This window comes from Strix uralensis, chromosome 3, assembly GCF_047716275.1.
Source record: "Strix uralensis isolate ZFMK-TIS-50842 chromosome 3, bStrUra1, whole genome shotgun sequence".
Lineage (NCBI taxonomy): Eukaryota > Metazoa > Chordata > Aves > Strigiformes > Strigidae > Strix > Strix uralensis.
The window spans coordinates 88,300,922-88,314,074 of NC_133974.1; the positions used below are offsets into that span (position 1 = coordinate 88,300,922).

Below are 13,153 nucleotides of genomic sequence, written 5' to 3' on the forward strand. Positions count from 1 at the left end.
TGTTTTCTTTGCCTCAGTAAACTTTGGCCGATGCTTTTATTTTCTTGCTTCCTTGACTTCCTATCCAAAACAGAGGGGAAAATAAAAGAACCTAAAAAGCCCAGAAGGGTAACCCCAGCAAGAAATCTCATGCTCCTGTCTACAGTGAATAGTCTTCTCTGGTTACTGGTGAGAGGAAGGGAAACTGGTAATGTCAAAAAAGGTCTCACCATCATTCACTAGACTGCCAATTGAAGAAGGACACTTCATGACACATGTGCTAGTGTATCTGTGCTTTGCTTACTCCTGAAATCACAGGGTAAGACATTCTATCAGAAATTCAACCTGCATGTATTGCAATTAGGCAATGGTGACACATCTTTACACAAATAATGCTTTCAAGCCTCTTCCTACTTGTGAAGAAGCAGCAGTTTGTCACACTACATTTCACGGATTCTCAAGGGTTCAGATATGATGCTGGTATTCTTAGTGAAAATAGTGAGGGCAGAGAGTACTAATCGCCATAGGTTACTGCTCTATATCTTTCCAGGGAGACCTTACTGTGGTCTACCAATACTTAGAGGGGGCTTATAAGAAAGATGAGGACAGACTTTTTAGTAGGGCCTGTAGCAATAGGACAAGGGGTAATGGTTTTAAATTAAAAAAGGTAGATTCAGACTAGATATAAGGAAGAAATTTTTTTATGATAAGGGTGGTGAACCACTGGAACAAGTTGCCCAGAGAGGTTTCAGATTCCCCATATGTGGAAACATTTAAGGTCAGGCTGGATGGGTCTTCAAACAACCTGATCTAGTTGAAGATCTAGTTGAAGAGACCTACAGATCTTTGTAGTAATGTCACTGCCTCATCATTGGTTCTTCTAATCAATTCCACTGGAAATCCAACACTAGCAAAGAAAAACACAGCCACTGTTCAATTTTTTTGTTGTCTAAACTATGGGGAAGAGGGTTTCTGAATCATGACTTACATCATTTGAAGTCTCTTTTTCATTGTGATAGTCACAGTAAGTACATACGGCAAAAAGAAATCCTGGATTTGAGATGTTTTCTATTAGCTGGCTCTAAAAGTGGCTTGGTTTATAATGAGTTCCAGTTTGGATATAGATGAAATATGTCATAATGGATTTTATGAAGATAAATAGGCAAGATGCTAAGAACTGAATTTCTTTTCTCCCACAGAAATCACAAGTATGCTTATGCATAAGTTAGAAATGCGTGAGTCTATGTTCATGAAATCTTGCTCTCTTGTTTAATTGGCAATGCATCTGGTTTACTTAAGATCTTCTGAAAAAGGCAGGAAACCCTTGCAAGTGATACTAGGTAATGTAAAAAAAAACAATTTCCCCAATTCTCTCAGCAAAAGTAGCATTCAATATAATGGTCCTTTAAGGTGATTAGGCAGTTGGAGCATATTACTTGTGAAAGGAGGCTGAGAAAAATGGATTTGTTAAGTCCAGAAAAGATAAAGGGGAGGCTTTAATTGCTGTCTTCATCTACTTAAAGGCATGTTGCAGAGAAGACAGAGCCATTCACTTCTCAGCGGTATACACTCAAATAAATATCTTTCCCTTTCTTGACATTTAAAGGATACTGCAAGAAGAGCTGGTTTGATTTTATCTCTGATCTTTTAGTAGACTGCAGTCAGAAGGTCCAGGCAAAAATTGTCTCATAAAGAACATCTTAGAAGAAAAGAATGTATTTGTAAGGCCTAATTAATACCTGTCCCTTTTATTAGATTTCTAGAACATGGGGAGGTACTTTGTTAAGAAATATCACACAGAGCAAAGCACTCTGAGTTATGCCTTTTATGTTTTATTTGGTCCACATTGCATACAGACTGTAAGCAGTTCTGAACCATATCAACTAAGGGATTAAAATGGATTTGCAAATCATTTTCAACAAACTTACAACAGACTTACTACCATTTTAGTTATTATTACAGTCTAACCTCATCAGTATCTATACACAGTTTTCACAACCAAAAAATGCTCTAAATTAACAGGCCTTTATCTTTACTAACCTACAAATAAGGTCACTAAAAGCTTTCTGAATAGTAAGAAAATTTCTATAACAGAACATAAATGGCAATCAACTTACATCTAAGTTCAGTTCCTAGGTTTAGTATTTCATCCATAAACTTCTGCAAAGCTTTTCAACAGGGTCAATGGTCCATAATTTGAGGGAGTTGCTTGTTCCATAAACTGGTCCTACAAAGATATGAAAAAGAGACAGAACTCCTAAAGAGTGGTTTTAATAATCCTCACTATGCTAGGAAATAGCTACGTAGGTGTTCCCCTGTTCCCCTGCTGTACCTAGTTCCCACCAGTAGACAGCAGCTGTTCAGGACTGCATCCTTACGATGGGATTGGACTCTTTCAGGCAATTTTTACCTTAGGATTCTACATCAGCACTTCATGCCTATACTCTGCATGGTCAAGACCAGGATGACCTGAGATGGTCTCACATTTCCAGTACAATCTAATACTGTCTCATGACTCTATAACTATATCCCCTATGCCCTGTCAGTCAAGTGCAAGTTAAGCTCCAATCATGTGTGGCCTTTTTTTGCAAGAATTTAAAACTTGCCTTGGCTGGATCATTTACTGTCTGCCTGCTTAAATCCACCTTGTAGTCATTTATGTTGCAGTAGCTACTCCTTTGCTTTCTTGCAAATATTTAATGGCTCTCCAAAATAGCTGCTATATTTCACCTAGCTCTATTGCCTTTAGTATTGGTAATGCCAGTCTCTGTTCATTTCCACTGTGTAAATACCCATACTACAGTAAATGTCATCTCAATATAAGCACTTCCAGATCCTTCTGCGTGAGCTACTACAAATATAGATTTTTGCCGAGTAGATCAAATTCAAAATACATGCTAATTGGGCCAATGTACCCATGCACACTGCAAACATAATTTGTTGCATCATATCTCATAATGACCTCATGGCTCAAAAGGAGACTCACAGGTTGTGAAATTTTTGTACTTCTTGGCACTTCAGTTGCATTGATAGACATGTAATATATTTCAAGCAGTTCTTCAACTGAGGGGAAAAATACTGCAATGTCTAAAGAATAAAACAGAGAACTAGATCTTGAAAGAAAAATGAAACTGTGAAAAAGATTGTTGTCCGTTTTATTCCAGAACATAATTTCAGTTAGGAATAATACCAAAAAAAAGACTAACAATTAGGGAAAAAAAACAGGCTTTATCAATGCAGCCAGTGACTGCACTGTGTTTAAATTATTTAGAAAATTCAAGATGCCTGAATATTTCTAATGAAATCAATTGGAATAGTAAAAAGCCTGGAAAATATGTTAAATTTCTTTAAGAAACTACTTTAAAAATAAATGTAAACCTAATAAACAGTCTTCCTTGTAAAATCATCACTTATTCAAAGAGGAGGTGAAGTTTGCAGCAGTTTTACGCAGCAATACATAATTTTCTTCACATATAACCAAGAGATGGAAACACTGATCTCCAAACAGAGCACAGTTCAGGCTTAACTACAGAGCTAAAACTGTTGCTCTGTGGCATACATGCACACATATTCATTCAAAGGGAAGATTTTGGTCTCCTTGAAAATCTTAACACTGAGGTTGCATATATCTAGAGATTATTTTTTTGTTTTTTCTTTTCACATGTTCCTTGTTTCTCACTTCCAGAATCCCATGATGTTTGGCTAAGCAATGAAAAGGAGGACAGCTACTAGCTGCACAAATCATTGCAAGTGAAGCAGCACCACAAGTAACTGACAGCAGGCACTCAGATCAGCCACTTTGAGAAATGTTCACTAGAGTATCTCAAAGTTAGACCTAAAAGGATCTGGAAAACACCACTGAGGAAGTCAAAAGAAACACTGTTCCCACCACATTATCTGGTTTAGAAATCTTTAAGAGCATTAAAGCCATACAGACTGACCACACTTTTTTGAATAGTATGACACTCCTCATTGCCAAGTGTGTTGATATGCACTGCCTTTATTCTTTAATATTCTTATTACATTATATTAGCTAGTTACCAAGTATATACAAAGGAAAAAAAAGTCTAGTCAAATTCATACTACTACTTGGATTCTTCTTAAAGCAATTCAATATTCATTCTGTGGGTTGATTACCTTTATCTCCTTGGTTAAGAGCTTTGCTAAAAATAGGAGTGGAAAGTAGCAGGAAAGTGATTCAGGAAAAAAAAAAAAAAACAACCAATCCTCCCCAAAGCTTTACAACATCTGTTTCAGCTCAGACAAAAGGCTGAAAAAAACACCAGTGTCCCATGATTCAGTGAATCCAGGTCTGCCTACTCCTGGTTCCCTCCTCTGTTATCTACCAATCCTTTCTGATTCTATCCAAGCCTCAGAATTTCTGTTAAAATTTCCTTGCCCTCCCCTTGCCACTGCATTGATGCTGCCTCTTCTTTCATACTTCCTTGAGCATAGCTTCACTGTGTAATACTGTAATTAAAACTGAATTAGAAAAAACTCTATGGGCTACCTTGAACTGCTACAATAATTTCCATTTACCAGAAAAATTGTTGAACTTTGAATACTGCATTATTTGTGTTTTCTCCCAGTCTGCTGTTTGTCAGTTTGCATAAATATGTGTGTTTGAACATCGCAGGTTACCTAAAGAAGATTTAAGGAATGCAGGTCACCCACGTGTAAGGCTTTGAGAAATACCACCTGGAGGACTGGACTCTGAATGTGAACTCCTCACTGGAAGCACTCTTTAGAAGCTCTAATGGCAGCTGCTTCTCACAGCTCTCCTCACACAGTGTTTTTGATCTTTCTGCAGCTATCTGTTCTCCAGGCTTTTTCCTTGTAAGAACCATGTAAGAATATGGGAGCAACTCTTGTGGAGCCATCTGAATTTGTCTGACATGACCACGGTGAGTCCTGGTAAATCCCAACTGATTTGGTCTGAAAGCAATTTCTTCAGTTTCCAGTGCAATTACAGATTAATTTTGTTTTTCTCAGGTGAAGGTTCTGGCACACACAGATGCACAGAAATATATTCTGTAATATGCATTTTAGAGCAATCATTTTATAGCTGATTCTCCTCATAATTATCAATGCTCCACAAGTCTCATGCCACTGCATAATTTAAAGGAAATCTCAGTGAATACTTTAAGCAATGCAGGAGGGAGAGGACTTCCAAAAGCTGAGGTGTGGCATATCCGGTTATATATTAGCATCTTTATTAGACAACTGAAATGTCCACATTCTGAACTAGCCGTAAATATTTCAGTATTCAGTTCTGTTTCCACATAAGTAAGGAAAGCCATGAGGAAATTAAGCAAAGAACTCCATTTGGGAAGCATAATCTAAGGAAAAATCTGACATGCAAACATTTGATGTACACTTTTCAATGTGCTTATAAAGTCAGTAAAAATTACCGTTCTCATTTTATATCTGGAGAAATTGAAAGGGGCAAGTTAGCCTGTACATGGTCTATCTTTTCACACTCCTAGATCTGCTAGTTCTTGGGTTCTCATCTTTTCAATAGCCAGGTCTCAGCTGAAAAAACTGTCAGGTGAATCCAGGTCTGCCTAGTGCCTGAGCCCTCCTCTGACACCTACCAGTCCTTCCTGAGTCTACCTGAGCCTCAGGATTTCTCTTATAATTTTCCTGATTATGCTTCTGATCTCCTCTTGCCACTGCAAGGATGCTGCCTCTTCCTTTTCCTCCTCTTTTCTCTCAGTTGTGGTCACACTGGTGCTGAAACCAGAATAATGAGTCCACTGAGATGTGTCTGATTGTGTCCAGGGTCATTTTGATACCTCTGCACTGGAGCAGGGGAACAGTGCAGAGGCTCTGACACCAGCCCTGCACAGAGCCAGCACCGTTCATTCAGCTTGTTGCTTGGAGTGCCTCAGGGGAAGGATCTACTCAGCAGAAATCACCTTTCTAGACCACGTCATTTTCTTTTGTGGGATTTCATGTTTATGCAGAGACAGTAACTGTGCAAGAAGCTGTGCAAAGTAGGCAGTAGGTCTTCCAGTAAAATATCTGCCACATGTGAAGACAGTGATTTCTCTCCAGTTGGTTTACTGGTGAAACAAAATTCGTTAGTGATATCTAAAGACACTATAATCTGACAAATGTATGCCACATCAAAATAGCATTGTGAGAGTATGAGCTTTTTAGTAGACTTCTAATACAGTTCAGCTTACAATATAATTATTTGCTTCTAAGAAGGTTGTAGCTTTCCATACAGACTTTAAGACTCTAACAATAAGAACCTACAAAGAGATTTTCGTTTTGCTGCTTGCATATTATAAAATGCTGTTTTACAAAGAAGTACCTGACCTTGTCATGCAAATGAAAAATGTAATCAGTGCAGCTGTAGAAATCCACGTAACTTTTAAAAACTAAATTGTGTAATTCAGACAAACTCAATAGCTTCCAGAATAGATGTTTTCAAGCTATTAAATTATAAGTAATTAAAACTCCAAACTGCTAACAGCTACTCCCACAAGGTACTGCATATGACTATACACTGAGTTTATACAACAAACCTTCTGTTTTATCTACTTGCAAGAATAAATAGAAAAAACATATATTGCACATAACTCTGTATGATTGATATCAACTAATCCACTACTATAATACTCCAAAAGATGAAAAGGCAGTGGCAACTATGTCATCCTTTCCACCCACCAGCTTGTTTCAGATGAGTGTTATCTATCTTTTCAAGGTATCTGGAGACTAAATGAAAGTGAGTATGGAGTAGATGTCTGATGTGTGACTTATCTGGCATTAATGCTTTTTACTTGGTGGGGAAAAAGAAGCTAGTTTATGCTTAGCTCCAGGGCTCAATGGAAAAAATAAAGATTGACCGAGTGGGATAATGAGTGCTACCTGCAGGAGAGGTTGGAGCTACTGTTAGGAGTTTGTGGACTCAGTCAGAAGAGAAGGGTGGAACAGTAAAATGGATGATTTTGTGACAACAGTGGGAGACCAATCTGTTTTATTCAGAAGGCAAAATTGGGCTCACTGAGCCATTCACACTGAGAAAGGAGCACAGATGGCTTATTGACACATTTATCAGGCACTCTAGTGACAGTGTAGCAACTTCTATGCAACAATGAGATTTATGCTTCTGAAGAGTGTTTCAGTAAGGATCTATATAATTTTTACCAAATTCACCCACAAATGTGCACATACAAGTCTCATTTCCTTCAGTTAGCACGGCTGAAGGCAGATGAGAATCTCTAAGCCATACTCTGCTAAATACTGAAATATTAATTAAAATCTCTTATTGCCTCCCACCATCACTGTAAATCTTACGGGCATAACTGGGAGTTTTGTGAATAAAGAACAGAAGAGTATTTGACAGGCAGAAATTCTTTCATTATTCCAGCTCTTTGCAAAACAAAGAACAGAATAAAGTTATAAATGTCATCCCAATTTGAATGAACTAGTGAAGAAATACTATTTTTGTCACAAAAACAGGTAAGATAGTGCTGGATAAACTGATCAAAGGCTTGCTAGAGCTTTGTATGATATAACATTCTTTTTAAATAGTCATCATGATTATCTGTACTTGCATAGCACCTTCGCATCGTCAATGCTGCAGATTCTTTACTATGAAGCTTGGGTATACATTGAGAAAATGAAAGAAAATCAGCTTTCTAGAAGAGATCACCTCTGGGGTAAGTTGTAGTTTATGTGAAACTAGTGATTATGCAAAGTGGTTTCTTTCTTATTCTTAGTCAAACTGCCAAACAATTTTGCACTGCAATGTTGAAGACAGTAGCACAACAGAAGACTGAAACAAGAGGAGAATAGTAAGAAGCTCTGCTGTACTGCAGCACCTCACTGATCAGTTCTTACTCAGTCTTTGTTCTGACAGAAACTTCCAGTCCATCCTTTCGTTAATCCTGGTGACCAACAGAGGTTTACAAAATAAAATGGCCTTTGGAGAGGAGATCCACTTCTTTTACTTTGTGAGTAAGACTAATTTGCAAGATATTGATTTTTTCTTTTATTTCCAGATTCTTCAGAACTGATCACATTTTTTTCCTGTTTTGAACACTCTTTCCATAGGGAATTGGTCACAAATATTCAAAACCTGTAATATACTGTATAAATATTATATGTCAGTAGTTCCCTGTTTCCCAACACTTGAAGCAGATACAACAGCAGCTTTTTGAAATTCTGCAAATTCTGCAGATATTCCTTCATGTAGCATTAACATTCACTTTCTGTGAATGTTTCTGCCAGCAAAACCCTATTCTTCAAATGCCAGTATAAACCAAATGCAAATAAAGTGCAAGCTCAGCTTAAACTACCTTGCCGTAAACACTCTAATGAGATCTACAGAGCATGTACTTGTAAAAAATTTCAACTTTGTCTATTTGATATAGCTTCTGATACAAGCAGTGAGATGTAAACACACATGCCAATAGAAGAATGTATTTCATGATACATGGAAACAATCCCTTTTCAATAAAAATAAGGAAGGAGGTGTCAAATAGAAATAATTTATACAACACTGCTGATCAAAACACGAGAATATGTATGATAAAATTGACTGTATGTTAGAACAGCAAATACCTGATGCAAGGAAAGTAGATTTTTCAGTTTTAGCTTTTATATCATCTAAAATACCAAAAGTGTTTTGGTAAGTTGAAATAAAAGACCTACATCCTCCTCAGGTAAAGTACTAGTCCTGTTCTACAGACTGTGAATCCACAGCAATGACTATTTAAATGCTGCTCCCTAGATCAGATGGAACAACTAAGATCAGGAGTGGAAGTCTCTTCCTTACGCTCAGTCCTGTATTTTGTCTGTCTTAATTTGATTCACTGAAAATGTCTTCCTCTTACACAAAAAAATCTTTTTTTTCCCTTTTTGTTAATCTGAATCCTACACAGGTAATTTCTCAGTTTTTAAAAGAAAAAAATATTGCGGCTTTCACTGAGCATCTTGATAGCCCTTGTTTTTTCAGGAATAAGGTGCCAGTACCCTACCAGAAACGATTCTGTCCAAAGAGAGGAAATAAACTGTTTCCATCATATGAGCCTATAGAACTCTTCAAGATAAAAAATGTTGCCAACTTTCTGTCTCTTTTAAGAACAGCATTGTGCTTTTTGTGAATGGATGTACAGCAGCTAAAGCATGTACGATAAACCTTTGGGTTTGGAAGACAATAACCAATGCTAATTGGTTTTCAAGAGTTATTTGCCAGGAGACCAGGTAAATACAAGGATTAGTAATGGACATAGGTCTCTTCTATGACACCACATCAAATGCAACTGAAATTGGCAGTTTTTACCAAAATGACGGTTGGGCAGTCTTGACTGATTTCTGGCCAGCAGATATGGTAAAACAATTTCTATTCAAGACAGGATTTGAATCTTCTCATCAAAGCCAGCCCAGCATATAAAGTCTGAAACAAGCATAGCTAATAAGATGTATTCTGTTCACCTGAATGTGGATGAGGAAAATCATCACTACCCAGCAGTGACTATGCTGTTAAATTAAGTTTAATCATAACAACCTTGTTCTTCCATTCCTACAGAAACCATGACAAAACATGGTTGATGAATAAAATATGGGGCATTTTCACATGGTCTAGCACAAGCTGAGGCAATATATGGTCCCTTTGCCTTTGCTTAGCCCACAATATGGTGGAGTGTATGGTGTCATATGGTACCTTCTTTGGTGAAAATTTGCATCCACTTAAAAGCGGGAATCATATGCTAAAAGAAACAAAAAATGGCCTTGGGACTAGAGGGGACTGCCAAGTTCATAGGTTCTGCTTTCACAGGCAATTACATCATGCAATGTTTTTCATGAGGCGATGACATACCACTTTAAAGTAGTTAAGGTTTTCCACCACTACTCTGATTATTATTGGGAAGCTGTTTCCAACTCTCACCACTCTGATTGTTACACTGGTAAGGTGTACTCATGGATATTTTATGTTTAGTTTTCCTAGTACTGAGAATGACTTGTAATTTCAATATCTCATTCTCCTCCCTGGAACAACTGAAAAAAAATCCTCCCTATTTCCTCTAATATTATGGTAGTCATATAAAAGAATCATGAAAAGAATCACCTCATCCCCAGTGCTTGCAGAGATGAAGGGAACAATTTTTTGACAGCATATAACATCTACATAAAAGGCTCCAATTTTAGTTTGAGGCCTCTTGACACAAAAAATGAGTATTAACTGTAAATCATGATTGTTAAAATATTGTTAACGACTTAGAATAACACCAGTTAGTCATGTTATTTTCAAATCTAAAATAATTTTATTTTCTTGTGGTTTTCAACCACAAAATCGAGTTGCATACCTAGATCCAAGGAAGTACTGTGTAAACAGGATTTCTTATGACAGGGTAACATTCAAGAAGCCCTACAATACACCCTCTTTGAGTGGACATATAACTTTTCTGAGTTAACAAGACAGTAGCACATTCATAATGTAAATGCTTTTTAGCAAAAAATCTAGTACAGTTTGAAAGAAATGCAGCTTATGGAATGTGCCCAGCTTATGCAATATAGTCCAATGATACTGTCTATGTATTGTTCAGTTATAGAGTTTATAATTCTCTACTAAATAATATCCAAGAAGCAATAAAACATTCCTGAAACACTTCTTGTATTAAAGGCCTATAGCTGTTGGTTTTATTCCTTTTATTAATACTTCTCAAGTAAATTCTGCTGTATTCTATAGCAATTCCTCAAAGAATCTCATTTAAAAAAACCACTTTTATACAAATCAGCAGTTTATTACATCACTGAAGTTGCAATATAGAAAAATACATGTCTCCTTATACCTAATACTCTGCAGAAATTCAGCACAAGTTAACAGCAGCTATCTTCAAGAGAAAAAGAGATTATGAATCCAGGAGTGTAGTTGTATAAAGGACATAGGAACAAGAGAAAAATGAGTGAAGGTAGACATGAATGACATATAAATGAGCCCCAAATGTTCTTGACCTGACATTTAGCCTGACACTTTTCAGACCCTCATAAATATTTATTGGAAGAATTAAGAACATAGGTAAACCATTTTTAATAGAAGCTTTACAATCTACCAACCTCCTTAACTCCTGTATTCCACTAATAAGTCACTCTGAGACCTTTACTGTATCTGGTACAGCACTTCCAGTCCACCCACTGTGGAATGGATGTGACTGGAACAGTACCAGTGGAGCTGCAGAGGAACTCCCACATACCCCCTGTCACTTCTACCCAAGGTTTTTGCAGCACCAATCCTCCATGTTTAAGAACAGAAGAACTGCTTTTGGCAGCACTTTTCTTGCACAACAGATACTCTGTCATTGGGCCAACAGAACATCCACATTGCTGATATGCATATCAGGCAGAACTCAGAACAGCCACAGCATCTGACCTCCCAGACTTCCCCATAGCATTACTGCACACATGTAGGAGAAAACACTGTACTGATGCTGACATTAGCAGTGGTATTTTTAAGGCCTTTTGAGTCTCTGTAATTTATCTGTGTATAAGCTAATAAAGAGATGATTGGGCAATTTCTATATTCATTGCGTACAGTATCAGAGGTTGTCTGTTTCCATAAAACCTTAAGATCAACTAAGAAACAAGCCTGCCTGCAGGATACAGTATTGGGCCTGAGCTATACAAAATCAGAGAATTGCTTTTTCAGTTATACAGTTGTCATCCAGAGGTAGCCCTAATAAAAACAGTGGTTTCACAATTTTGGAAGTTTCTGTGAGAACAGAACCTAACTTGGTGGTGCCTGAACAATACAAACCTTTTTGCTTTCTTACATCTCAGCTGCTAGATCATCAAATATAATATGACCTTTATTAGCCATCAGAAGTAAAGCATCAGCGATGTGTCACATTCAGATATTCAATGAAATCTCCTATGCTCTGTAGGCATGTTTACAGAGTTATTTCTAAATTGGCATAGCAGGTGGCAGGAACAAAGATGATATTCATCCTTGCTGCAGCTGCTTGCTCATCCACCTGTACTCTCAGTTCTTATACACAGTACTCTTGCAGAGACTTACAGTCTGATCGTGAGGACATGGTTTTGTCTTTCAGGATGCCTATCTCCCCAGAACACCCACTTTGAGATCTATAAAATCAGATGATGTGCTGCTTTCCAACAAGTTACATAAACCAATATGGATCACAAGGAAAAACAGACTGATACCTTGCCAAATATGAAGAAGCTACAAGGACAGAAAGACCGATAAAAGCACAGCAGCTCAGTTCAGAGGTAGAGGTAATGTGCACCACTGTCAGATGCTCCATCAGAAGGTCAGATTTGACAAGAACCACTCTGGCATTGGTGGCCATCTATAACCAGCCTGATCTAGCTTGGATCAGAAAGTCAGGGGGCAGCTTAGAGAGAAAGAATTATTTATTAAAATTCTTCTACTTGGTAGGAGCTACCCAGGCTGCTATCTGTCTAAAGTTTCTTCTTAAGGGAAGTCCCAGCAAATTTATGAGAAAGAATTCTGACAATTTGTTTCCTATTTCTATGATTGAGGGTTTTTTAAAGAAAATAAATCTCATGTTTTCATTTATCTTTAGTTTGTTGTTCTGATGAGTATGACACCACAGTCAATGAAAACACTTTCTCTCTTGAAGAGGTTTAATGGTTTTGAGAAGATCTTTGGGGAATGGGAGATATCTGTCAAACTCCTTAACAGTGTGTATACAATATTTTTTTCGTCATCAGTTTTGCCCAGCTATGTACTTAACCTTCATGTGATTCACTGCTATTTACATCCATGAATGTAAGAAAGACATCATCCACAATTAGCATATAAATATCTTGTGGCAATTGCTCTAAGCATCTAAATTTTTTTCTTGAAAAAATTTTCCTCTCTGGGTTTACTTGAGTGAACAACAAAGGAGTAGACTGCTTCTGCCCATGGGGCAGCTTTTATACTGACCAAAGCCCTGGTAGCTTTCTGGTCCTAGTTTAGAGCAGCTGTGGGACAGCAATAGACTATGACATCATCCTGTTGAAAGATCAATGAAGCCATAGTAGTTCAGTCTCAAAATATTTCCCGTGATAAGGTTATGGAGAGGACTACTGTAAGAAATAACTACCATACCTTGTTCCTGTGTGGAAAGTTCCCAAAGGCAAAATCAATTGTTTTGAGAAGTACAGCTGCTTTGGCAATGATTTGCACTACTAGAAA

General features: G+C 37.4%; 1 long non-coding RNA gene across 1 annotated transcript in view; it reads left to right on the plus strand.

Annotated features, from left to right (window-relative positions):
• Nucleotides 1-12,590, plus strand: part of LOC141941840 (uncharacterized) — a 32,959-nt gene extending 20,369 nt beyond the window's left edge. Inside the window, exons 2-4 of the long non-coding RNA XR_012628440.1 lie at nt 4,790-4,883; nt 7,549-7,649; nt 12,042-12,590. This is a non-coding gene — a long non-coding RNA (uncharacterized LOC141941840). The remainder of the gene's footprint in view (nt 1-4,789; nt 4,884-7,548; nt 7,650-12,041) is intronic.
• The last annotated feature ends 563 nt before the right edge of the window (nt 12,591-13,153 follow it).